This window comes from Cydia splendana, chromosome 2 (genome assembly GCF_910591565.1).
Source record: "Cydia splendana chromosome 2, ilCydSple1.2, whole genome shotgun sequence".
In the NCBI taxonomy this organism is placed as follows: Eukaryota; Metazoa; Arthropoda; class Insecta; order Lepidoptera; family Tortricidae; genus Cydia; species Cydia splendana.
This window is the reverse complement of record NC_085961.1, coordinates 13,715,197-13,741,650: the sequence shown is the minus strand read 5'-3', so window position 1 is coordinate 13,741,650 and position 26,454 is coordinate 13,715,197. Positions and strand designations below refer to the sequence as shown.

General features: G+C 36.7%; 1 protein-coding gene across 1 annotated transcript in view; it reads right to left on the bottom strand.

Annotated features, from left to right (window-relative positions):
• LOC134800998 (uncharacterized) overlaps window positions 1–26,454 on the bottom strand; it is a 201,707-nt gene that overhangs the window by 30,021 nt on the left and 145,232 nt on the right. The window lies entirely within an intron of this gene.

Genomic DNA, 26,454 nt, shown 5'->3' with positions numbered 1-26,454 from the left:
ATGATGGTTTCATTAAGTGTTCTTTTAACCCCGGTGTTCGGATTACCCCATCTCACCTTATATTAACTATTTCAACCGACTTCAAAATGGAGAGCTTCTAAATTCATCGGGATCATATTTTATGTATGTTTGCCGATTTCTCGAAGACCGCTGGACCTATGTTTGGGGACCAAGACAGAATTAACCCTCTATTTAAAGCTCCTCACAAAAACAAAAAACCGGGCAAGTGCGAGTCGGACTCGCGCACGAAGGGTTCCGTACCATAATGCAAAAAAAAAACAAAAAAAAAAGCAAAAAAAAAACGGTCACCCATCCAAATACTGACCATTCCCGACGTTGCTTAACTTTGGTCAAAAATCACGTTTGTTGTATGGGAGCCCCATTTAAATCTTTATTTTATTCTGTTTTTAGTATTTGTTGTTATAGCGGCAACAGAAATACATCATCTGTGAAAATTTCAACTGTCAAGCTATCACGGTTCGTGAGATACAGCCTGGTGACAGACGGACGGACGGACGGACGGACGGACGGACGGACAGCGAAGTCTTAGTAATAGGGTCCCGTTTTACCCTTTGGGTACGGAACCCTAAAAACTACAGATTCGCGTAACTACAATGTAAGTAATTGATGATTTGACTGATTTCAATTCAACTTCATCTTAAAACTATCGCTGTAGGCTGACCACGAGCCCGTTTCGCCGGGGACACGTCTCCTAATTGTGCCCTGGGGAAATTTGCCGTTTATTCGACTTCGATTTAATCCGATTTTAAGGACACCCTAGCGCCGGCAGTGTCCCGATTGAGAGAATTTGGACAGCGTGTTTTCTTTGTTTTTTAGAGGTTCGTAACCCACTCTAATCACCCTGTATAGATCGATATATCGAAGCTACCTATATGTAGATGAATACTAACTGTTATACCTTGGAGAGACCGTTAAGAGATAAATCCAGGCCTCACCTTTAATAAATCTACTAGCCATTTACATGTGGAAGTCTGATTCCCTAGTATCATAACATAAACGTTTTAAATTGTCTATAGGTACAAATTCGCTGCTAAACCGCAGTGGTAGCCGAAAACATGAGTTTTCCGGTATGTAGCGAAAATGCTCCATAGAGGCGAAAAGACAATGCTGTGTCGTAATTAGCGGTGCATAGGTAAGCAATGAAAAAATATAACTTTACAAAAGTAGTAAAGCATTAAATGTATACTACGCGTATATAAATGAATGATACATTCCTATAACTATTATTACAGTACATATAGTGCTACTTTACCGCACTAGTGCGATAATTAGCACATTACGACACCATGTCGAAATTTTTAAGGGCCATGTACTGTAAAACGTTGTACGATAGATGTGCGAATAGGTAATTCGCAACTCGTGTCGATTTAGAACACTCCGTTTGGTCGTGTTTTAATTTATCGCCACTCGTTTCGATTTTCTAATTTTTGCACTTGCACACAGGCGGATTTTCCTAAATTTCTGGCCAAAACTAATGGATTGAATTAAAAGTTAGAAACGCTTTAGGAATCAAATAAAAACATATTTAAATTAAACTACAGCTTTATTTAAGGTCGATTCACTGTTTCTATATTTTGTTTATTGGTTTTTTTTTCTTACATGTCCAATAAATACTTTAGTTCTTTTGGATAATCATTTATTTTTGAATCCTTCTTGTAATGTTTTCGTGAAATATCTGTTATGTAAGAATCAGATGATACAAGAAGGTTATTAAACACATCCTCTACATTTTGGATCAGACTAAATTTTCTCAAATAACTTTCTCTGTACATTTTTATGTCTTTATTTCTCGATTCTTGAGCTTCTTCTGAAAGTAACCCCAAAGGCACTATACAATTTTTCATTATTTCATGGCCATGAAATAAGATTTTATGTACAGTTGTTGGTAGGGGGTACCATGGATAATGTTTGATAAAGACAACAGCTGTCTTGCAGCAATAAATTTTAAATTTATTTGGAGTAACTGGAAACGTACTTGTAAGTGCCAAAAGGATTATAAGAAAGCGATATATAATATTTTTGTTTATGCCAGTAATTTCACCTGAATCTTCGAAACAATGAAAAAAATTTCTCGCTGTATTCCCGTCATTGCTACTACCAAATCCGGGTTTGGGTTTGTCCACTATTAGGCCCATTTTTTTCTAAATTCTTCTTGGATATATTTTTTTCTAACGTCTACTTTACTCTTATTCTCTGCACTTCGAACTTGCCACCTACATATAGTTAGTCTATAACTTACATGAAGTAAACATTCAAAAAGGCGGATCCAGGCATGTAGTGGGGATATCCCAAAATTTAAAAAATCCTCGTTGACAATGTTCCTTGATAAACTAAGACGTATACTATTAAAGTCTTTTGATGTCAAATGACATAAGTAACATCTTTGGTTTGATTTAGTGTCAGTAATAGCATTAACGGTTTTCCCATCAATCATACACAAAATTAAATTATGCTTTAACTGTATTTCAATACCATTCTGCTCTATTTTCGTTGCTATTAATGATTTTATTTGAGTTTCAATGTCTTTGACGCACTGCTTAATCAAATCGGTCGACTCTTTGGCGAAAAGGAGCATCAAGGGTCTGCAACTTCTCGGGGAAGATGCAGTTGGGTTTCTCCATATAATTGTTTTACCACTTCCGCTTAGGTTGTCTACTTCTAACTGTATAGGAGCAATAGTAATCAAATATATACTAGAATCTGAAACCGTCTCATCCTGAAATAGTTGTTTATATTCAGCTTGGCCAGATGTACCATCACATCCCCATTTCGTAATCAAAGACATGGTATCAAGTTGGTCTTTAGAAAGCGAAGAAATTACTTCATGCAGTGAATGAACAAGTCTCATTGCTGTATGATCTAACAAGTCTTGGACAGCTATTTTTACAGATGATTCACTGACCAATATATTTTTAGGATAACATCTCTTTTTGGCGGAAGTAACATTTTCGTAAGGAGGATAGATGTTGCAGTAATGATCACTTGCACTTTTCCTAATTAAATTGTATTGGAACTTGGTAAGTTTTGCTCCAACAACAAGTGCTAAAGCTTCATCTGGTGTGAAAGGAATGTGAGATTGTCCAGAAGTGGCTTCTTGTTTTGTAATTATAGTTTCACATTCTTTAGCAGATTTCAGATCACCATCTCTTTTGAAGTTCATTTTAGCAGCAAACAAAAGTTCACTACTAGTTTTTTCCTTACGTAAGTCTTCGGTTTTTCTGCGTTTGGACCGATCACTACTCTCACAGAAATATTTCGAAGGTCTTCCGCTTACTTGCTTTGAAACTTGTTACTTAACCACGAAACAAATACCATTACTAAGCCAATTACATTCTTTTCTATTGAAATAGGCATTGTTTCTTCTAACAGATGCCCACTTTTGTTTGTAGTCGAATACGAACTTAGATAATAATTGTTTTGAGTCATTTGTTAGACCATCCTCAACACCTAAGAAACTTGCTACTTGGTTAAAAAGATTGTTAAGTTTTTCATTATTATCTTTCGAATTGCACTTTCTATAATATTCAAGCAATTGTTGACGACTTATAATGATATTCTCAGAAGATGAACCTAAAAACAATGAAAAAATAATAAAAAAACTGTTTTCGTGATTTTTACTTCTAACTGATAATTGTCTAATAAAAAACAGATTAGCACGTATTAGCAACCTAAACTATCAAAATAGTTTAGCTAATATGTTTGTCTTTACTATAATATTCATTCAGTAGTCAGATTCTATTGAATATTGAACTTTATACACTAATATAAGTAACCAACAGGTAAAAATTCGATTGTAAATTAACTTTTTTTTTCCTGTGTATAAACAAACTGAAAAGTATGGACATTCATGTTAAATATATAGTTACATACCTCCAGCTTCACAATCCATTATATAAATCACACCAAACAACTTCAAAACAATAGAATATGTTATATAAATACACTTAGTTTTAACAAGTAATTAACCTTTGGTCAGAAGTCGATATTTCGTTAATGTGGATAGTTATGAAAACGTTCGTTTAAATTGTTATGAGGGTTGTCATTAAATCTTAGGAACGATACAGATACAAAAAATAAAGTCACGTGACTATTATCGTTGATTTGGTACATTGGACTTTTGGCCAGAAATTTACGAAAATCCGCCTGTGTGACTTGTATCGTAATGTACTATGATATGTACTCGTACAAATAAATTCACACATTATTTTCATTCACGCCATATTCGTGAGTTAACCTAGTTTAGAATGGTTTCTCAAATTATTATGTTATTTGGTTATACAATGGAGCCACAGCTACAGGCATTATTGTTGAAGGCTAATGAATCCAATAATTAATTCAATCAAGCGGCTGGTGTAATTGTATTAGCAATACGCGCGAAATATCTCTAACGTCCTGTTAAGCTAATACGGCTAACGATGTTTTCCTGACTTCCTATATTTGTAAATACACAGAGTAACAATAACTACTGAAAACCTTATATCGCATCGCAAATGATATGATATTATTCTGAACAGGTACAGACAACATCAAACTAATGAGCAGACTAAATATGAACACAAAATAATATACATACCTATGTACATACCTACTTAGAAAAATGTTGCTATCCAAATCCAGGAATATAGATAATACATAAACAAACTGTACTTTTTGTACAAAAACTTGCCGCATCGCGGCTGCGCCCGGCGTTTGCCCATATTCATCTAAGTAGGTCTACCCAACACTGGGAGGGTAATGTCAGAAGTGATGATGCAACACAGCCAGTGTTGAATAGACCTAGATGTATACGGTTAAACGCCGAATACAGATTAATGTTGTTTGAATTTTCGGAACCCAAAAGGCTCGGGTAATACTAGTTATCCTCGTCGGGTTATCCTACCCACTGCGCCATGTCAATTTAAGGTACGCAGTTTGATTGTAACTCAATTTTTCCACACAAAAATTGTCACAAGATGTCTTGGGTATCGCCATATAGACGCACCGAAATCCAAATTGACCACATCATGATCAGCAGGAAATGGAGACATTCGCTGCTAGATGTCAGAAATAGAAGAGGAGCCGACGTTAACAGCGACCATCATCTTATTATTGCCAGAATCAGTCAGTCAAGACCACATCATCTCGACGATTTGATGTCTTATGGCTAAGTGACCAGGATAGGAAGAAGGAATTCAGCGAAAATTAAGAAATTGTAATGCTATTAGTATTTGAAATAAACAGATTAAATTTTATTTATTTTTTATATTTTTATTTGGGAGTCGTGAATCAAACACGGGCGCCGAGCTGAGATTGGTTTACGTATGCGAGTATGATGCTACCCACCTTTGCGAATAAATACAATTACCTATAATACCAGGATAAACTTGAGTTTAATTAACCTTCTAACATTACCCGTAACATATTATGTATGAATATACATGTACATATGTATCACGTGTTATGAAATCTGTATCATCTATCTAGACTGATAGACACACATGACTGACGCTGATTAGGATATCCGGTATGATTTGCGGTTTTCTCGCTGATTAGTAGAAATCAAGAACCGTAAAACTGGATCACAATTAGGTCATCACTAAACCAATGCAAACAATTATAGATCACATGCATAATCATTAGTCATGTCGTCTAATGCAGACGTTTATGGTACAGCACCAGAGAGACACGTTTTTTTGGTCGCTTAATAACAATAATATTGTAAATGTAGTTCTGGAGGTACCTATGTACTTAAGGTAAATTAAAACAATGAAATTATATCGCGCTAGACTCGTTTGTGTAATGAAATAAGTATTAACCAATTACGTTTTATGTTTGCAAGTAAAATAACTGTATTTTATGTAGGACGTGGCGTGACGAAACTAGGCGTTTGTTTTAGCCATTTTGGCTATATAACTCTGAAATGATAGAGTTAAGTAGACCAAGAAAAGTCTGCAGCGATTTTGATAGCACACGCAGTGCAAGTGTAAATTCCGACGTTTCAGTTGAGTTGCACCAGCTGTGGTCACGAAAATACTGACGAGCCAGCAAATGTCAACGGAGATATATAAATCAAACACCACTAAACTACCCTACTCCTAAACTACTTGCGTAATTAAATATGTATACAAAACGTGAGAGTTTACATAGTCTAATAAAACATGGTCTTCTATTCCCAGAGTGACACAGGCCTACGTCACAATAACATGGCCGCTATATATAGCGCTATCGCATATTATCATATAGCGCTGTCGCATGATGACGTAGGCTTGTGTCAGTTAGGTGACCTAGAAAAGACGGGAATGGAGTACCAGGCGGAGTATATTATTATACCATGAGAGTTTAAAGGGTTATTACTTATGTCCAGAGATGACCGCTTCTCACCAGGCGGGTCGTTTGACACGAACACGACATGCAGGCGCAGGCCCTTAAGCCCCTTAACTCATTCAGCGTACTTACATAGTTTTAGTTGAGCGGAACAGTAACAGAAAACTTTCAACCCAATGGAAATCCTCTCATTTTTAATTCAGTATTTCGAAGTAACAAAGCGCAATCCTTTACTGCTTGATGCATTACGTACATAGTTTATATATGTTTTTTTAGGTTAGAACCCGAGGATGGATATTCCGATATAATACTATCTACTTCTTTTGTTACTTATGCGTTTTTTTTTTACATTTAGATTTTATTCTAGAAATTCTAGACTAGTATTTTTTTTATACAATCTTTTTAATGTTTGACGATCCTTTTGTGAAATTCTTAGTGTTAAATTTGATATGTATAATAATCCATTTTTATTATGGAATAATATTAACATCAATAAATTGCTCTGATAATTAGATTAAGATTAATTACGATTCATAAGAGCTTGTTGCTAGGCCTACATGAATAAAGTATATTTTGATTGATTGATTGAGGCATTTGGTTAATCCGTTTTGTATTCCAACTTTAGCTAAAATTAAATTAACTCGTTTGTAAACTAAGATAACTTTCAAAGGGACGTTTGTTGACAGAAAATTACCCGGAGTTTGTAGACATGGAGACTGATTCTATTTTAATAATTTGATATGGTTTTCATCTCATTTTGGTTCCACCTTATTTAAGTCGTGCAACTCGTGCACCTGCATCAATAGGTAAGTGCGAATAAAATGCCGTATGAGACGGCTCCTGACTGCATTTCGTCGGCACCACTAACTCTGAATGGCGCTCACGGTCAAAGTCATATCAAAATAAGATGAAAACCATGTCAAATTCAAATTGTTAAAACAGTATTTCTCAGGGACTTCGACAAATTAAACGGCAAGGATTGTAACGTCGGCACCCGTGTTTTGTAGGTTCGGTATATTTAAGTACACAGAGAAAGGGTCGGACATGAATCTTATTAGAGGGTAACGGGTACCTATAAACAGATTACGTGTGTTTTGCCCAGGCCTGATTTTCCGATCCAATGTTAGTACAAAAGTTGTTGAGTTAAGTACGAGTATAAGAGTTTAAGACTTTGACCTGATGCAATACGTGTGGGTAGGTACACCTCCTTCTTCCTATTTGTATTTTGCGTAAAAAAATGGAATTGATCAAAAATCATATTTAAAAATCACGGTTATGACCAGTGATTATGATATTAATACATTTAGGAATTAGCGAGGGATATCCCGGATTTTTACTACATCAGCACCATTAAGTACAGCAATTTAGCAAACTAAACAAAAACTGTACAAACAGTCATTAAGTACCGAAGAACAAAATGATTGGATATTGGAGGATTATTTAGAGGATTATTTCAACTCGGAATATCGCAGTCTCCGATTTGTATACCGTAAGTCTGTAAATATCGTGGTAGCGCAATAACAGGGTGCTGGGTGGTAGTAGTTTACGGTAATAAGTGCGGAGCAAAAAATTCAAATTAAATAATATATCTTAATATCTTCTCGGTTATCGCCACAAGAGATTAAAATTGCATAGTTTTAATTAATTAATCCAACCCCTCCTATTTACTCCTACGCGCGGTTATTAGTGAAAATGTGTAATTTCAGTAGCTCAAGAAGACCACAGCGAGTAAATAATTGTATTATAAAATCTAACTGAAGTTGGAAATAAGAAAGTGTAGACGCAACATTGTTAAGTTTGGCCTAAGACAGGGGCTTTACCGGAAGGTACTATTTGTGGGAGTGAAGAGCTTGATGGAAATGGGTTGTTGCCGCATCGTTTGTTCAGTTGCAGTACCTAAATCGATCAGTCAGGATCTCCGCGAGTATTCGTTACCTTTGTTAACCACCAGCCAGCAAGTTGAAATCCTTATGACGGCACAAAATAAGTAATTAGGACTAAAGATTTGCGCTCCATTTCGCAGATGCTCAGGGAGTCGAATAGCTCATATGAACAGTTATTCGCATTGTTCACTGAGGGCCAGGCAGTTTTGACACAATGAAATGACCCGCTCGAGAAAAAAAAATTCTGTAGCCATAATTTTTTTTTGTATCAATTTTGTATCTTACTTTTTCCAAAGAGAATTTGAAACACTTTAATCTCTTTGCTTTTTCTAATTAGGTTTTTATTGTAAACCCTAAGTGAATAGAATCAGGCGTTACTTTGCGGAAATCCATATTAATTAAAACCAAAATATTACTTTGCTAATCCGCGTAAAAAAATAACGTGCTAGTCAATCAACCCTAAGACCTAAGTGCTTCATCGATATTTTTGTTCCAGTATACCGTGTGTTTTCCGCAGTAAAAAAAACTGTAGCCATACATTTTTTTTTTTGTATCAATGTCTTACTTTTTCCAGAGAGAATTTGAAACACTTTAATCTCTTTGCTTTTTCTAATTAGGTTTTTATTGTAAACCCCAAGTGTTTCATCGATATTTTTGTTCCAGTATACCGTGTATTCTCCGCAGTTATTCACTTTATAGTACATATTTATGCATTTTATAGTAGGTAGTAGGTGTTAAATAGACCATCCGGCTCTCTCTCATGACTTGTCCCGGCGTTAGAGCGAAAGGCAGATAAGCCAGCATCCTGTTTCCGTTCCGCGACTTCCGATGGGGAGGCTCGTTGATATGTGAGTTTTACGTCGTACCTTCACTTAGTACGAGGGTGAATCAGAAAGTTATTGGAACTGCACATTTACAAAACCTCCCTATCTCTTTTATATCTTTATTAACCAATAAATCTTTTTTACTTTAAGCTGTAAAACATTACGAGGTAATATTTGACAATTATTTTAATCGAACTACTCCCGCCATTTCACTGTTATTAATTATATTGTGCAACAAGTCGGTTAAAAGTCCAATTATAGAAAAAAAAAAGTAGTTTTGTGCCCTGATAAAGTACCTACCTACTTGTATCTGGGAAAAAGTTATACCTACTTACCAATGATTTTTTATTGGCACTGATGTTTTATTCTATTCCGCTTACTGGGTTACTGAATTTATAAGAGTCTGATCTAGCTGTAAAGATGACCTTCACTTCAGCCGGAAGGTCCAGGACGACCTCACTTAACAAACAAAACGTTTATCCATACAAAGGCCAAAAATTATACGCTATACTTACAAACAATTTTTAGGTAGGTACTTTTTTGCAAAATCTATTTTAGTCTAAATGTCATTAATCGAGCGCAAAGTACGTACAAATATTAACACTGTCATATTTTTATTACATCAAAACTTGTACCAAATTCGTGACATCCTCAATGGTGATAAAGTTACTGAGCCGAAACATGATTATGTCCTTAAATTATCGCAGGTAACAAGCTTGTGAGATTTATTTGGGGGAACGAAAAGAGAGTTTTCCCTCTGGTTATTATTTCTTAATCCTGACACCTGTTTGTTTTGTTATTTTGGTTATACGTTAAATATGGAAGCTGCAGCTCGAGAGTCCAAAAAAAACCAATACTTTTAAACTAATTTAATTTGAAATAGAAAAATTACAATAAAGTTAATATTAATTATTAGAAGTGAATCAATGCGATGCTAGCTATTGAATGCGTCCCAAGGTTTCGATTCCTGCCGGCCACGGGTTGCTTGGTCAGCGCCTCGTGACTCGCGATGCACGTAGTCCGCATGTCCTCTATGTCAGCATGTATCGCCGGCGGCGCTAGGCCAGCGATCTCCTTGAATAGATGCCGCATAATACCTCCCCCCGCAGACCAGCAACTATTTTAGAACTTTGAGAGAAAATGTTGCTGGCAGGCGATTGTCGGCTGGAGATTCCATTGTAGGCAGCGAAGTTCCTGTGATAGTTGCCTTGCTGTCGCTGTCTTCCATTGCTTGTCTTTCTTTCTTATAGCAGTTGATAATACGGTTTCTTTTCAGGACAATGATAAGTCCAGTGATTCCAATAACGGCGATGTAGAAGGGTATTGTGGTATGGTACATTGTTGTATCTGCGAGTCGCGTGAGCTGCGCTGGTTGCTGAAGCGATACTCTATTCTGGATATCCTGGAGATCTTTGAGATTAATCGTGTTCAGTGGGATTGTCGGTTGTGGTTTCAATTGGGTCGTCCTGGTACTTTCCATGATTTTCGTTATCTTCAGCGGTCTTCCTTCTACTCGGTCTTCTATATTAATAATGGTGAAGTCCTCTGTTCGTAGCAGGCAGTTCCTCGGTATTGTAGCTAAGTAACTGCCATTAAGTGTGTTGTAGTCTTCTCTTCCGCATACAAGGTGCACCTTCACAGGCTGGGGGAATATCAGGGCGTAGCTTCTATCATCCAGTTTTTGCATGACTGGTTTAGGTAGTGAAATAATCGTTTGCTTGCAGGAATCCTCCATAGTCTGCTTCTCGATTAGCTGGTGAATACAATCTGGTTGAGTTCTGATCTGATGGTTGATGTCTGCTTCACAAAGATACCATGTGTTAACCTTCGGGCATTCTGCCTCTATGTACACGTATGAATCTCCGTCGGTTGCGATTAAAGGATAGGGAGGAACAATGATTTGGTTAAATTTGTTGGGTAAGATGGGTAGTTTATATAGGTTATAGTTATGAGGAGATGTGATCGGAAACCTAAATATAATTACTATTCTTTTTTGAACAAAATACGATCCCGTTCTAATAATGTTATAATAGTCTCTAGGTTCTAAGTCTAATACTTGCTCCTTATCGTACAAGCTTCTAAGTCTAACTAACATGCCATTTAGTTCTCTTACGCCTAACATCGAATGATGTGTGCTAAGTGTACGCGTGAATGCTAAAATATCTTCTATTCTATGAAGTTCCTTAACTAAGTCATCTATATTATCGTTAATAATTACTAAAAGCTGAGCAAATCTAGCATATTTAACTAAACTTGTTTCGGCCTGAGCATTACTATTTAAGATTAGGAGTAGAGTTTCATTAATTTTAACCTGATTACTGACAATTTGAGAGACTATCTCCATATGATGATCCATCCATTCTTTGCTAAGACTGATATGGTCGTTAAGCTCCGTAACAATCCTGTCTTGATTACTTCCTAAAGTTCTTATAGCGTCATTGTACCTTAGGGCATCAGAATGGTCCAGGTTACCCGTTAAACTCTTAATGACGGAGCCTAAGCCATCCACCAACCCTCTCTTACCACGACTGGGCTCTAGACTTTTCAACTGATCGGACGCCTTGTGCAATTTACTAACTAAATACTGGATTTGGGTATCATAAAGGGAATAGGTCTCATTAGTCAATCTGTCTTTTGTCTCTCTCAGTTGATACCGAACAGCGTCGATACTATTCTCAATATTAGTCAGCTCAATGTACTGTATAAATGTATGGGTGTGCGTAGTCAATTTCATGTCTCCTATATTAAAAGGTAATAGTCCTGGTCCGTCCGCTAAATCTTCAAGTCTTATTTCCTGGCCTCGGGAGATGTGTGCTGCCAGGGTTACCAGGAACATCCTGTAACAATTTAGCTGTCTTAGGGACTCGCTTAAGACGGGATTTAGCAACAGGGCCTCGTTTCTTTGAGGTATAAATGTGTATTGGTAAGTCAGCGAGGACCCTATCCTGCGTGTAACGGGGAGCAATCTTTTGTCTGTCCGCTGCTGGATTTTTGATAAATACTTGTTGGTCAGGTCGGTACTCTACTTCGGGTTCTCGAGATTTATTCCTGTTTTCTATGATTGCTGTACGATCAGCTAAGGCAGACTTGTTTATAATATCGTAAACTAATTGCATCTGTTCCTTGTGGTTAAGAATGTACTGTTGCAGCAATTGCTCATTTAGATCAATATTTACGGGGTCACGGGGATCGAAATGACCAGTTAAAATATCGTATGGCCTGCACTTGGTGAAACTATGGATTGAACTGTTGTAAGCTATAATTGCATATGGCATGAGGTTAAACACGGGTTCATCTTTACGAGTCAGTCTAAGTATTCTTAGATGTTCTAGCAGGGTCGAGTGGAATCGTTCTATAATGCCATTGTCGTTAGGAGAATGGGCTAAGGTCCTATGATGCGTAATTTTATGAAGTCTTAAAAACTCGGCGAAAAGTTGGTTTGTAAATTCGGTACCATTGTCTGTTATAATAGTCAAAGGCAATCTATGGTGCGAGCTGTATTTTAAAAGGGCTTGTATGATACTGATCGCTGTTCCATCCCTCAGATGGTACGCCTGTCCATACTTAGAAAAAACATCTACAAATGTGATGTATTTTTCATTCTGTGCAGTGAATAAATCTATGTGGACTATTTCAAAGGGCTTTGTAGCCGGGATAACAAGATTAAATTGCTGTTTTATTGGATGTCTATCATATTTAGCTTGCCCGCAAGTTATACATTCATTAATGAATTTAGTTATTTGATCCTTCATTCTGGGCCAAAAATATTTGTGGGAGAGTGCTAAATAACATTCGTTGATACCCCTATGGTTGGTCTTACCCTCGTGATAATGTCTGATAATATCCTGTTGTCTAAGGTATTCTTTCACATTTTCGAGTTCCGTCTTGGCAAGCACTAGGTTCATAGCTGAATTTCTAAACTTGTTTTGTAAAATAGGTATTATTTTGTACATACCAAGAGGAGGAGTTATTAATAAAGCTGTTTTCACTTTAGGGTTCACGTATTCCTTAACTGCATTAATTACGTCCTCTTCCAGGTTGGACTCCGATAACTGGATCGAAGTGCGGATATGAGTTTCAAAAGGCTTTGTCACCGTTGGGCGTTTTTTGAAGTTTCCTACTATAGTCAGACACAATTGCCTATGAAATTTATTAAGTGGTTCGCTAGTTATAGGGATTTCAAGAATAGGGTTTTCGCTATCTGTATGGACTGTCATGGTCGAGGATCCGGCAAGTGTCGGCTGTTTTTCTGTTGGATTTGCAGCCAGTGAGTTGCAATCATCTTCCACTACTGGTTTTGTCAAAAGGTCCTTAACAAAGTCTGTCATCTCTTCATCTGTCATCTGTCCTCTGTCCTGTTGGTTTGTCGGAGTGTCCGTCTGGTCTGTCTCCTCATTATACAATTCTACTCTAGAAAGGGCATCGGCGTTTGTGTTTGCCTTACCTTTCTTGTAGATCACAGTATAATTATACTCGCTGAGCTTTAGTCGCCATCGTGTCAATCTGGAGTTGGGTTCTTTTACATTCATCAGCCATTGTAGGGGTTTATGGTCCGTAATAATTTTGAACTTTCGACCATACAGGTATGGACGGAAATACTTGGTGGCCCAAACTATAGCAAGCAATTCTTTTTCTATGGTGCTATAGTTTATTTCGCTCTCGTTGAGCGTTCGGGAAGCGTACGAGATAGGTTTGTCTGATCCCACCGGTCCCTGAGATAATACCGCTCCAACAGCCACGTTTGAGGCATCTGTGGTCAGTATAAACTCTCGGTTAAAGTCCGGGTATTGTAAGATGGGATCATTTGTCAGAAGTGTCTTACATCTCTCAAAACAGTCAACATAGTCACGGTCAAGGGCAATCTTCCTACCTTTTTTTAAACAACTCGTCAGTGGTTTGGTGGTCCGGGCGAAGTCCGGAATAAATTTCCTATAATATCCGAGGAGTCCTAAAAATTGCTTTATTTGTTTAGTGGTCTGTGGTATTGGGTAGTTCTGAATGGCGGCAATCTTATCAGGATTCGGCTTAATACCCTCTTTACTGATAATATGCCCCAGATAGGCAGTCTCTAATTTCAAAAATTCAGACTTGTCCATCTGGATCTTGAAATTAGATTCTCGGAGCCTCTGAAAAACCTTCTCTAAATTTATGATGTGCTCCTGCAAACTAGTGCTAAAGACGATGATGTCGTCAAGATAAACCAAACATACCACGTTCTGGAGGCCTCTTAAAACATTGTCCATGACGCGTTGGAAGGTGGACGGCGAGTTCTTCAAACCCATTGGCATACGTAGGAACTCGAAGTGCCCGTGTTCTACGTTAAATGCAGTCTTTGGGATGTCCTCAGGGTTCATCTCCACCTGATAGAATCCGCTTGCTAAGTCTAATGTCGTGAAGTATTGACACTTGCCTAGTTTGTCGAGTACGTCGGCTATGTTAGGGATTGGGTACCGGTCATCGATTGTCTTCTCATTCAGTTTCCTGAAGTCCACTACGAGTCTCCACTTTTGTCTACCTGACGCATCCATCTTCTTAGGTACAACCCAGATGGGAGAGCTCCATGCAGATTCCGAGGGTCTTATAATGTTCTGTTCAAGCATCTTTGTAATTTGGTCTCTAACCTCCTGTCGGTGAATAAAGGGATAACGGTAACTCTTTGTATATATAGGGGCCTCGTCCGTCGTTCTAACACAATGTTTGACCTTGTTCGTGAAAGTAAGGGGCTCGCCCTCGATATAGAATACATCCGAGTACTGAGAGCAAAGCCGTGTTAGGTTTGCCTTTTCCTCTGGATTAAGGTGATCTGTTCTCAATCTTGAAAGGACCTCCTTTGTACGGGACGGATTGTCCTCCTTAGATGTACATTCAATGTTAAACAATTCGGCCTGTGCTGGATGGTCTAGAGATAATATAATGTCATTATCAGTTGGGTTCTCAATGTTAACTATGCCGCGATTATTCCTAACCGTAGTTACGCATTCATGAATTATACAGTTGCAAATAATCTGTCCTCGCACTAGTACCTCTCCATCTAACGCATTGATTGGTATCCGAACTAGTCTTGAAGATCTGGCCGGAATAATATCCTCGTAGAGATTAACATTTCGAGAATCATATACCCTTATGGGGTTAGAAGCGTGTCTCGTAATCAGCGTTCGAGTACCTAAATCAATTTTCGCTACCCATTCCTCTAACAGATTAAATCCTAAAAGTCCATCAAAGTAATCGTGGAATTTATACACGAAAAATTTTATACTGTCCTTTTCATTGAATTCTTTAAAGCAGCGTAATGTAATTGAATAATCGTTCCTACTAGTGGCATGGACATTAGTTACTTCGAAAGGGTCGTATTGTAATGGGTGTTGAGGAAAAAATTTTTCCACAGCCTCGGGGCTTAGAAATGAATGGTTAGCGCCAGTGTCAATGAGAAAATTAAGTGGGGGGTCCTCTATTCGAATATACGGAAGTCGTCGCTGTGACTGAAGGTTAATCTCTATTTTGGTCTTTTTGATGTTGAGGGGGCCGGAAAATCCTCGCACTTGCTAGTCATTGGTTGGGGGTCACTGTCATAAACTTCCTCTACACTCGGTACGCTGTCATAGTCATTTGGGGGAACTGTCATGTCGTAGTAGTATAGGTCTTCGTAATAGTCGGCGTTGGGGTCGCTATGATAGTCAAGGTAGCTTCCTGATTCATTAAAATTAATTTCATTGGTTCCCACATTATTAGACGGGGGCAGGGCTCTAGAGACATAGTGGCTCACACCACTCATCGGCTGAGGGCCAGCGTGTTGCTGGTTGAATTGAGATTGAACCTGACTCCTAGGTGCTAACCTGAATACATTGCTTCGGGGGTTGTAGTTCGGCGGCGGGGCAGCGAACATCTGCTGGGTGCGAGTGGGCATCCTCTGTCGTGGATGTTGGGGCTGCTGAGGCTGCTGGGCTTGTACTGCCTGGGGTGTATTATGCCTAGGTGGCTGGGATGAGGATCCAATGCCCTGGGCTTGAGGACCTGGGCTAAATGGCGACGCGAAACTCTGAAAAGCCAGAGGTCTCGGAGGCGGCAAGGCGAAAGGCAAAGGCTGCGTATTCCGCGGTCCATATTGAGGCCTAAACGGATCATTACGTTGCTTAACGTACATAACGTTTACCTCCTCTTGAACATATTCAAGAGCCTTCTCGATAGTCTCAGGGCGCATACATCTGATGCGGGACCCTAGGGGTTCTCTTAGACCCCGTATAAACGCCTGCAGAGTAACTTTCTTATAAAGAGCGCGTTTTGATTCTATAGTTGTATCGACAGACTCATGGAGACTTATATAAGTAATAATTGTGCTAAACAAATTCTGGCAATGATCATAAAACTGCTGCGGGGTCATATTCCCCTGGACTGAATTTGAAATGTCACTATACAACGCCGTTTCATCACGTTGGTCAGAAAAATTATTAATTAACGAAGTTCTTATGTCCGCCCAACTACTGGGGATCCCGTTACTATTAATAGTGCGGGCAGCATCCCCTTTAATCTTATTTAATATACCATTAAGTAAGCACAAATTAATTAATTCTGAACCGGGTCGCGCATTTAAAAAAGTCGCAACTAATTGGTCGCACAGTTTGATAAACCTAGTCAGAACGTTCGGGTTCCCCTCGAAATCGGGGACCAAGCGCAAGGCCTTAAAAATGGCATCTGGATCGCCATGACCTTCCATGTTAACGCTTTCGGACGAACTATTAAGATCCTCCTCTCGAATATCTCTATTTAAATCTATATTCCGTTGGCGATTAAGTCTCGATGCAGAATCGCCAGTTTCCGTACTCCTGGGATGGAAAATCGTGGAAAAGGAATGTCTACTTTACTAGGAAAAAGGAAGCAACACGAGATCGATTCAAGTGTACTTACATATACTGCATGTCCCTGGTATCTTTGGTGAATCGATGGCTAGATTCCTCTTCGGGCTGGCAAACTTCAGGTTCTTTTCCGGATCCCGATGAAGGCGTTGACTGCCGGCTGCTCGTAACTCGCGCACAACGAACGGCTACCGATCAGCCACGAGAATCCGAATACCGACTGCGCCAAATATGGAAGCTGCAGCTCGAGAGTCCAAAAAAAACCAATACTTTTAAACTAATTTAATTTGAAATAGAAAAATTACAATAAAGTTAATATTAATTATTAGAAGTGAATCAATGCGATGCTAGCTATTGAATGCGTCCCAAGGTTTCGATTCCTGCCGGCCACGGGTTGCTTGGTCAGCGCCTCGTGACTCGCGATGCACGTAGTCCGCATGTCCTCTATGTCAGCATGTATCGCCGGCGGCGCTAGGCCAGCGATCTCCTTGAATAGATGCCGCATAATACGTTGCGTGTACAGTCGAGTGCATAAATATTTATAAATTTTTTCACCTTATTCCAATGGGTTAAGCCTGGTTAAGGTGAAGAAATGTATACATATTTATGCACTCGACTGTGCCTATGTAATTGGGCCGCTATAATAAGAAACATGTGTCGAGTAAAAGCAATCAGTGTTAGTAAACGTTCCGATACGACCTTCAAACCGTCAAGGAAAGACAGTACCTACTCCTATCTTAAAATCCGGCAACGCAACCTCTGGTGTTGCGGGTGTCCATGAGCGATGGTAATCGCTTACCATCAGGCGGTTTGTCTGCTCGTTTGCCTCCTATTACATAATAACGTATTTTGTAATGTAAATTACTAATTCCATCCGGAGTGCTTTTTAAAAACATAACACTAAATTTGTTTTACAAAAGAATTTGCGATTGCATTAGGTACCTATCACTATACCGGGTGTGGCCTGTAACACGAGCAAATAATTAAAACATAGATTGTACTCCTCAAAAGGTGACACTTTTGTTCAACAACTTTTAAAAATTATGAAGTATTTAGACTCCATATTTTTCATACAAAATAAATATTATCTTCAATGGACGCCATCGCCACGCCATATCATTATGATTGACGTTGCTTGTCATGTCTTAAACATAACAAAATTCACAATACATTGCGTCTTAGAATAAACTTTAAAGTGTATTAAAAATCAAACCACAAGTTATTTTTAAAAGTCGCTGAACAAATGTTGTTCAGTATGAGGAGTACAGCCTACAGTTTAATTTTTTGCTCTTATTACAGGCCACACCCGGTATATATTTTCAGTAATAATAGTGCCTACATAATTTGGTAATTAATATCTAGGTACTATTGAATTTGTTACCCTCCACTGCCTCAACTTTGAGCCATGACGCCGTTAGTTTCAAAATGACATTCATCCACATGGAACTTAGACGGCAATTAGTCCTTGTCGAGACATTTAGAGACGAGAAAGGAAACGGTTTTGAGGCATACATAATTACTTACATTATTTTATTTCATTTTTCTTCATTATTTAGTATTACCAACAGATTACATCTTACATGCTCTTAAATCTATATAACAATCATGACTGATACATTATAACCATTTTACGGATAAAATATGAGTAGATGTTATGTAATGGATGTTAATTTATGGTTTACGAAACAATTGATTACGGGTAGTAGTTAGTACCGTAACCACTGTACCGGGTAACCTAATGTTTTCTTCAAACTTCTACAATTCCGCCAAAAATACATTTTACTCATATACGCTTGACAATCTATGCGGCGAACTTATTAACTATAGATGGTCAAGCAAATCTTGTCAGTAGAAAAAGGCGCGAAATTCAAATTTTCTATGAGGCGATATCCCTTCGCGCCTACATTTTTCTAATTTGCCGCCTTTTTCTACTGACAAGATCTGCTTGACCATATATTAAAAACAAAATTTCCGTTGATAAATCTGTGAAAGATTATAAAAAAACGTGTAAAAATATCAATTTGGCGTGGCGTATATAGACCAGCGTGTATAATATTGATAAGCATCGACACAACATGAGTTAGCACAATTTATGACATGGCACCGATACCAGAAAAAAAATATCGTACACCCAAGATACACAGACAAATTTCTGTTCAGTATGTACTTAGTTTACAACTTCCTTCCTTGATTTTTAAAATGTTTGTTTCGTTGTACCTATAAATAATAAACATGCATATTCATAAATTTTAGCTATGTTAGGTTTTAGTTGTTAATTGATCTGCAGGTACAGAAGTAGTGAACGCACCCTCACTGAGGTTAGTTAACTTGGCTAGACTACAACATCACTAAGCCCAACCGAGTTTAATAGCTCGGGAAACTTGTGCATTGCTCCATTAGCAGTCATCAGTGGGGTAATTAAACAATTTATATCAAACACTTACATTATAACTGAAATTGATTTGATTTATCGTAGCTGAATGTAAATATGTCTTTTATGAAATTTAGATAACGCTCTGGTCCCAGTGATGAAAGAACATTTGTTTACATTATTTTACAAGAACAGCGCTTATGACCCATGGTTATTACATTCAAGCAAAGTGCTTGTATGTAATGTAAGTTAGTACTAGCACAACCTAGTTCGGTTACTTTAGGTTAGAACTGCGAGCTAACTTGGTTGGAGGTTGCAATTAGAAATGTCTCTTGATAAAAACTATAGTAATTTATATTAAATACGAGCGTAATGCACTGCGAGGTGTCAACAAAATGACATCAAACGTAAAGCTCCAATGCCGCTCCAAAGCATCGCATGGCAGAGAGACAAATTTTCCCATAAATATTAACAGAATTTTCCACAGTCCGGTAACAGCGGTAAGAAAAGCGTATAAGAATCATTCACATTACTGGTGATTAGTTTAGGATGACTCACGTTAGACCGGGCCGTTTCCGGGCCGGAGCTTCCGCTGGTTTACTTTTCTATGACATGACAGGCGATCACTTGCTTTCTATAGAAAATGAAGCCGCTGGAAGCTCCGGCCCGGACGGACACGGCCCGGTGTAACGTGAGCCATCCTTAAAACGTTATGCAAATAAGCAATACATTTTCTGCAATTTCAATCTCAAAATAATACTCCTACCATAATTTTAAATTAATTTGAGGTGTTTCCTTGTACTGTGTGTGACTGTGCTAATGCTAATGTATTCGAGTATAATACCAATATTCCTATTTGTGCCAATATTTCCCGCGGGCATATTCCTGGAAACGGCTTTATACCGATAACAATTAAATTAAATTAAATTAAATTAAATTAAATTAAATAATCATTTAATTCAGGCAAGACCTATATTATATAAGTGTTAGTAACAGGACTTAAATAAGTACTAATGTTAGAGTACAATTTTCATTAAAACCTACCATGCAAAACAGTATACCTAAGTACTTAGAGCTAGGATAATACAATACCGGGTGAGCCATAGACTTTGATATAAACTGTACAATATCCAACTGTAATATTTTGTTCACTTTATACTACACAAAATAACAAATGAAATCGAATTACACAAAAATAACTGAATTTTGTTTTCATACATTTCCGGTAAACAAATTATTCTTACACTTTAGACCAAAAACTTCGGAAGTACCGCCACCACGCAAATGAAGTTGATTTAGATATCACAGTCAGTCATTTTATTGACAAATTCAAGTGCTGGTGTAGAAAGATATTGTATGAAAAACATTTTACATCAATATCAGATTTCGAACTCATAAAAATGTCAACACAAGGAAAATAGGTACTAACTGTAAAATATCAAACAAAATCAAAGCAAATCAATACAAAATTGATGTTTTTAAATATTTATCATCCAATATCATCATTTAAAAGTCAATTCTACCAGCCAACATAAGGAAACAACTCAAAATTTGCATTTGATTACTCTGACTCACATGTGGATAAAATGCGACTTTCTTATTAGTTTTTGAACAACCAAGAGAGCATTTACCAGTTGGTGTAGTGAAAATGTCATTGCATTACTGTTATTATCGGCCTGTAGCGACAACGGCAGCCAACAGTATTGTAATTGGAGCTTCACGTTAATATTCATGGAAAAGAAATTACTTGCCACGTCGCCGAGCAGATGTTTAATAACTTCTTTGTTGTCGTTTGTTTCCCTTAACCTTGACTCTTATTGGTTCTCGTCACACGCAAACTAATTTCGTGTGACATGGAGATCACTTGTCAATGTTCAATACATATTTATTTTAAGCCTTATGGTATATGTATACAGGGTCTTTCAAGGATCTCCTCTTTAAAATTATACTGGCTTCTGTTTTTATTTTCATTTGCTATTACGTATTGTCTTGTTGTTTCGTATTGATCGTGTTTTTAATCAATTGCTCCTAAAGTGTGAAGATGCAAAACAGGGAGAAACAGCTGGTATACTTAACTCCTAATTTTCTAGCTGGATCTTTAGAGAAATGTTTTAGCCGTCGAAATATTTAATATTAAAATGTAGTAAGCGTAGGGGGAGTCCGGAAGACTTGCCCGGGTGAGAGACTAGAATAATTTTATAAAAAAGTACCAAAGTATAAATATGTATTATAATGGAGGAGAAGGAAAATAACACACCTGACAATTATATACTTAAGAGCGAGAATAACTAATCCAAAGTGGTGATGATCGATTTGCAAAAATGCTAAAAAATGCGACCATCATAATAAGAGTACTTACCTACAGGAAAAGGACCAAATGTTGAAAACTACCACCACCATCGAAAAGCATTTTATAATGTAGCGCTTATACATAGCAGAGTTAAGCGAGCTTGAAAATGAATTTAGAAGCAACGGTCACATGGTTTAATTTTCACCGCAATCGAACTTTGTCTGTGTCTCCCGTGTAGTTTTAACAACAAAACAACTTTGTTTTTAATTCTAGCCCACGCTCCACGCTAACTTTTTAATGTGCCAACGGCGCGGCATTTAAACACATTTTCCATACCTGTATATATTTTACTCGTATAAGTTGTATATGGACATGCATTAGAGCACAATGGACAGAATAATTAAGGTAAAAATGTCATATGTATCATTAAGGTAAGGATTGTTTAATATTAACAGGAGATTAAGAGACCTTTTAAATAAAAATCGAATAGAAAACGATCTCAAAATACCTATTTATCATCAGAAGGCACAATCAGAGTGATAATGCAATTTTTACAGGTAGGAGGTTTCCCCTACACAACATACAGTTTTATTGTATCCCGGACATACCTACATACCCACGGTTATTTCACTATACATATCACTGACTAACCGGAGAGGGTGATTTTTATCACTAACGAAGAAGTTTATCAAATAATTTAAGCGTTTTGGGCACCTTTGCACCGGGGATGACGCGGGGTGGGATATTTGACTGACTGCTGTCTGCTTTGTTTTTGACTTGTGTTTTTTTTATGTTATGTAATTTGTAGGAATGTAGTATATAATTATGTGATGTTTTTTATAATTAATGTAATTTGGGTGTTAAGTTTATTGATAGATTATGTTTAGTTCTTAAGTATTTTTTAATGATTGTATTTTTTATTATGTCTAAATAAATATATTTTAATAATTTAAGTATCAATAATTGTACTATTTCAGCTACCAAAATATTGCAAGATGGGTAAATATTAAGCAAGAAGAACATTAAATTTAATAGATTTCTCGTACGTCATTGTTTTGAGGCGCTAAATGTGACCTAAATAAATAGAATGACGTCTCGTTGAAAGTGTCATGTCTTTCTGCAGGGTGAACATCTTGAATGTTGCTGTAAAGATTGTTTACATATTGATTTAAATTAGTGTTTAGTGCGAGGTCATATATTTGTCACTAAACGCAAGTAGCAGATTCATAAACCCCCACTAAACACTTAACGCGTATTCACTATTCACAGCTACTTTCAAAAAATCGCTCTGCACAAAAAGTGAGAGTGTGTTGAATGATCAACGTCAATATTTTCTCACCTCAACAAAATGACGGAGTTATTTGAAAGGCCCTTGGACAAAACTTGTCATTGTTTTAACTACACAGCGCCTGTCGCCTGTATTTATTGTCTGCAGTCAAATCCTCCAGTTAATGCGGATCAAATTAATGAGGCGTTATAACTGTGCATAAAATTAAATTAAACGATTTACGAGTATGAAATACATTGTACTAATTAAACATTTTAAAATATACAATTAAACACAATACAATAATTAATAACATTAAGCTAATCGATTTATTATTTATTAGATAATTAATTAAATACGTGCAGATTTTTTCATTAACAAAACCACTGTATTTAAAATAACCGACCAAATACGTAAGCACAAATAAGCAAATTTTTACACTTATTCGTAATTTTTATTTTTTTAAGACACGTTTGCCCAGAATTTGCGGTTTATGTATATAAGCTGAGTAGAAATAAAACAAAAAATAGAAATTCATTTTAGTTTTAATATAGCGACACAGAAATACATATTTTAGTAGCAGTAGAGCGAGCTGACAAACATATCGTAAAAACCACAAAAATAAATAACGTTTTTTTTTTATGTTTGACCTCTTAGTAAGGTCTTTAATATAGTCCGGGATTTAATATAATTTATTTATTTATTATTTATTTGCTAACATATGAATAAATTAGATTAGATAAAAGTTTAAATATAGTCTCTTGCGAAAAAAACCAGCTGCTTATAGTACGGCCAAGGTCGAAAAGATGTTTTCTTAAGAACTGTGTCACTAAGCTTGCTAAAAACGAGGTGCGGGCTGCGTGACACTGCGCAACTTTTACTTCGGTTTATTAGCTTAGTTGAAGGTAATGGATGAGCCGTAATTTTGAGGTAGATAAGTGACGGCACTTGAACCTGGACCTACTTAAGGCGAGTAGTACATAGTTTCAACAACTGGTTCGATTCCAGCTAGAGCACCGGAGGCCTTGGGTCACTTTTTATTTCATATATGACATTTAAGTATTTCACTTTTGTAAAATGTTAAACTGTAAGTATAAACTTTTAGGAACTAAATGCAAGAGGAGAATCAAGAATACAAATTAAAATTAAAGACAATTAATTAAAACAAATGGTAGCACACTACAGAAAGCTAATACGTCCTATTAAAATAATAGTACCCTATTAAAATCGCATATTGTCTGGCTTAATATCAATGTTATAATATTGTTATTGAAAGTCAAACGTTTCGAAAGCCCAAAGCCACAAAAGGTTTTATAATTATATACTGTTCAAAGTGTTCTTAATTGTTTGAGTTTACTTAGAAGCAATAGAAGCTGACAATAACCAAACTTTCAAACATGAAAACAATTTCATAATTAAATTAAGTATAAATTTTAATATCTTATAGCCATTTCAGAATGAACTTTACGATCTCTTCGACATTTATTATATTTTCTTCAACATTAATTTTAAAGAAATTGTGCTCTTTTTAGCGTAGTTAGTCATAAACATATACCTACTTTAGTTTGTTACTATCACGTTGAAGGTTAACCGCGTCTATCGTACGGTACGCCCGCTGCGTGTTAAACTGCCGTATTCGAACTTCAAGATATTCACAAGAGACGACACGTACTAGATCCATTCTAGATACGTTATAGTTTAGATATCAACTAGTTCTCTTTTGCAGCGCAATTCGGGCAACCAATGTCACTTTTAAGTTAGATAGAGTAAGATATCTATTAGATGTGAATTGGATCTCTAAGTCATATCCTGTGTAAATCGTTCAAGAGTATCTCCAGAATCACGCAAATGTCAAATTTGGCAGGTTAGATCTTAAACATATTGTTATCGTATCTTGGTGATGTCTAAAAGATATCTAATAGATGTCTATTTCAAAATCCGAATCGGGCCCAAAGTCGCTCTTTTCGCGCACTACTTGACATTATCATAGCGCTCGTCTGTTACTAACGCGTTCCAGAGACTGGCATGTGAATAATATTTTCATTCCTTCATTTCATTCCGATATTCCTGACATATCATTTTATTTCAATCGCTAACTGTCAATTACCTAATAACGCAGACGGCTTCCCAATAATGTTATTCCGTTTTCATAATTCTTCTATTTTGAATTGCTGAGTTTTTAACGATTAATGGAAAAAGCTGGAAAATAGTATACCGAGTGGGTTAGGCCCAAAAGAAGAGGTATTTTGTGTTTGTTATAAATCGATATAAATTAAATGCTCACTAACTATATTTCCTTCATTTGACTATTTAAAATTATGCTTTAAAACTGAGAATGGTTACTTTTTTCTGAGATTTTTAGTCTGCAGTGCGACGAAGATACTTACCTAAAATTCTCAAATCTGAGAAGGGGCTCAGCTGGTATTTTCCTCTCAAACGACACCATAGTTTCCTAGGAAGGTCCCTTTGTTCATGAGAGGCGGGTTGATATGTAATGTCGTAGGTACATTATTTGTATTCCCGTATGAATAAACTTTTATAAGTTTACTGAACAAGGCAAAAGAATTAACTCTTGAGTTTTACAAAACTTATATACCTATTACCTTAAAATACAAAACCCTTTTCTAATACGTAGGTATAATTAGAATCCAATATTTTTAAAAATAGCCTTCAGGGGCTCTTTTACAAGTAAGTCAATACAACATTTACAGTCACAACGTATGTATGGTGACATGAAAAACAGCAACATTTAAAAATACAACAGCAATTACCTGGGAAAATATTATATTATAATAATCTTAAAATATATGTAGGTATAACGATTTTGCCTCATAATGCCTCAAGCTACTAAACAGAAGTTCAAAGTCCTCTTGTATTGGCTGATATTAAATTTTCCATTCAAAGTATTTTTCTCGAGAATCTAGATCATAATTTTGAAAGCTTCTAGATAAATTATTATTTGTGATACTTATATTTAATACCTAGTGAAGAAGCTAAGTTTAAGCTTTCTTTTATATAGATAAGATACTAACTGAAGTCTGAATACAAATTAATCTAGATACCCAAGTGGTTCTAAACAAAAATGTATATTTGTCAATAACAGAGCCATTTCTTTGAAGATGAACAGTCATGTATACAATAACCTACTGTTTATTTATGAATAATATTACACTAATTTATACAGTTCGTAATAATACTTACTGTTATTGGCTGTTAACACAATCAAGACGGAATCAACAAACATTCACCACAAAAATATGGTCTTAAAATTCCCGAATAACGGGCAGATTCACAAACAATTATTTCTTTGAATGATGAATGCCTTTCGATGAATGCCTTTTACACAGCAAAATTCAACAGAATCCTGCACCCTGAGGCACCTTTAATAAAGCTTTGTACCGTCAGAGCGGCGAGCGGCGGCTATTGGTTCCGTAGTTTGGATTTATTTAATGCCTGCTACCTAAATGCAGCCGTGACGAGGCATATTCCAGGTTGTACTGGATTAATTGGTTTTGGTCAACAGGTTTTATACAAATTCGTTTACGTAGACAAAAAAAAATAACGGTTATAGTAACACTATCTGCTATATTTAGTAAAAAAATATGACAACACTATATAACACACATGTATTTAACTTATCTCGGG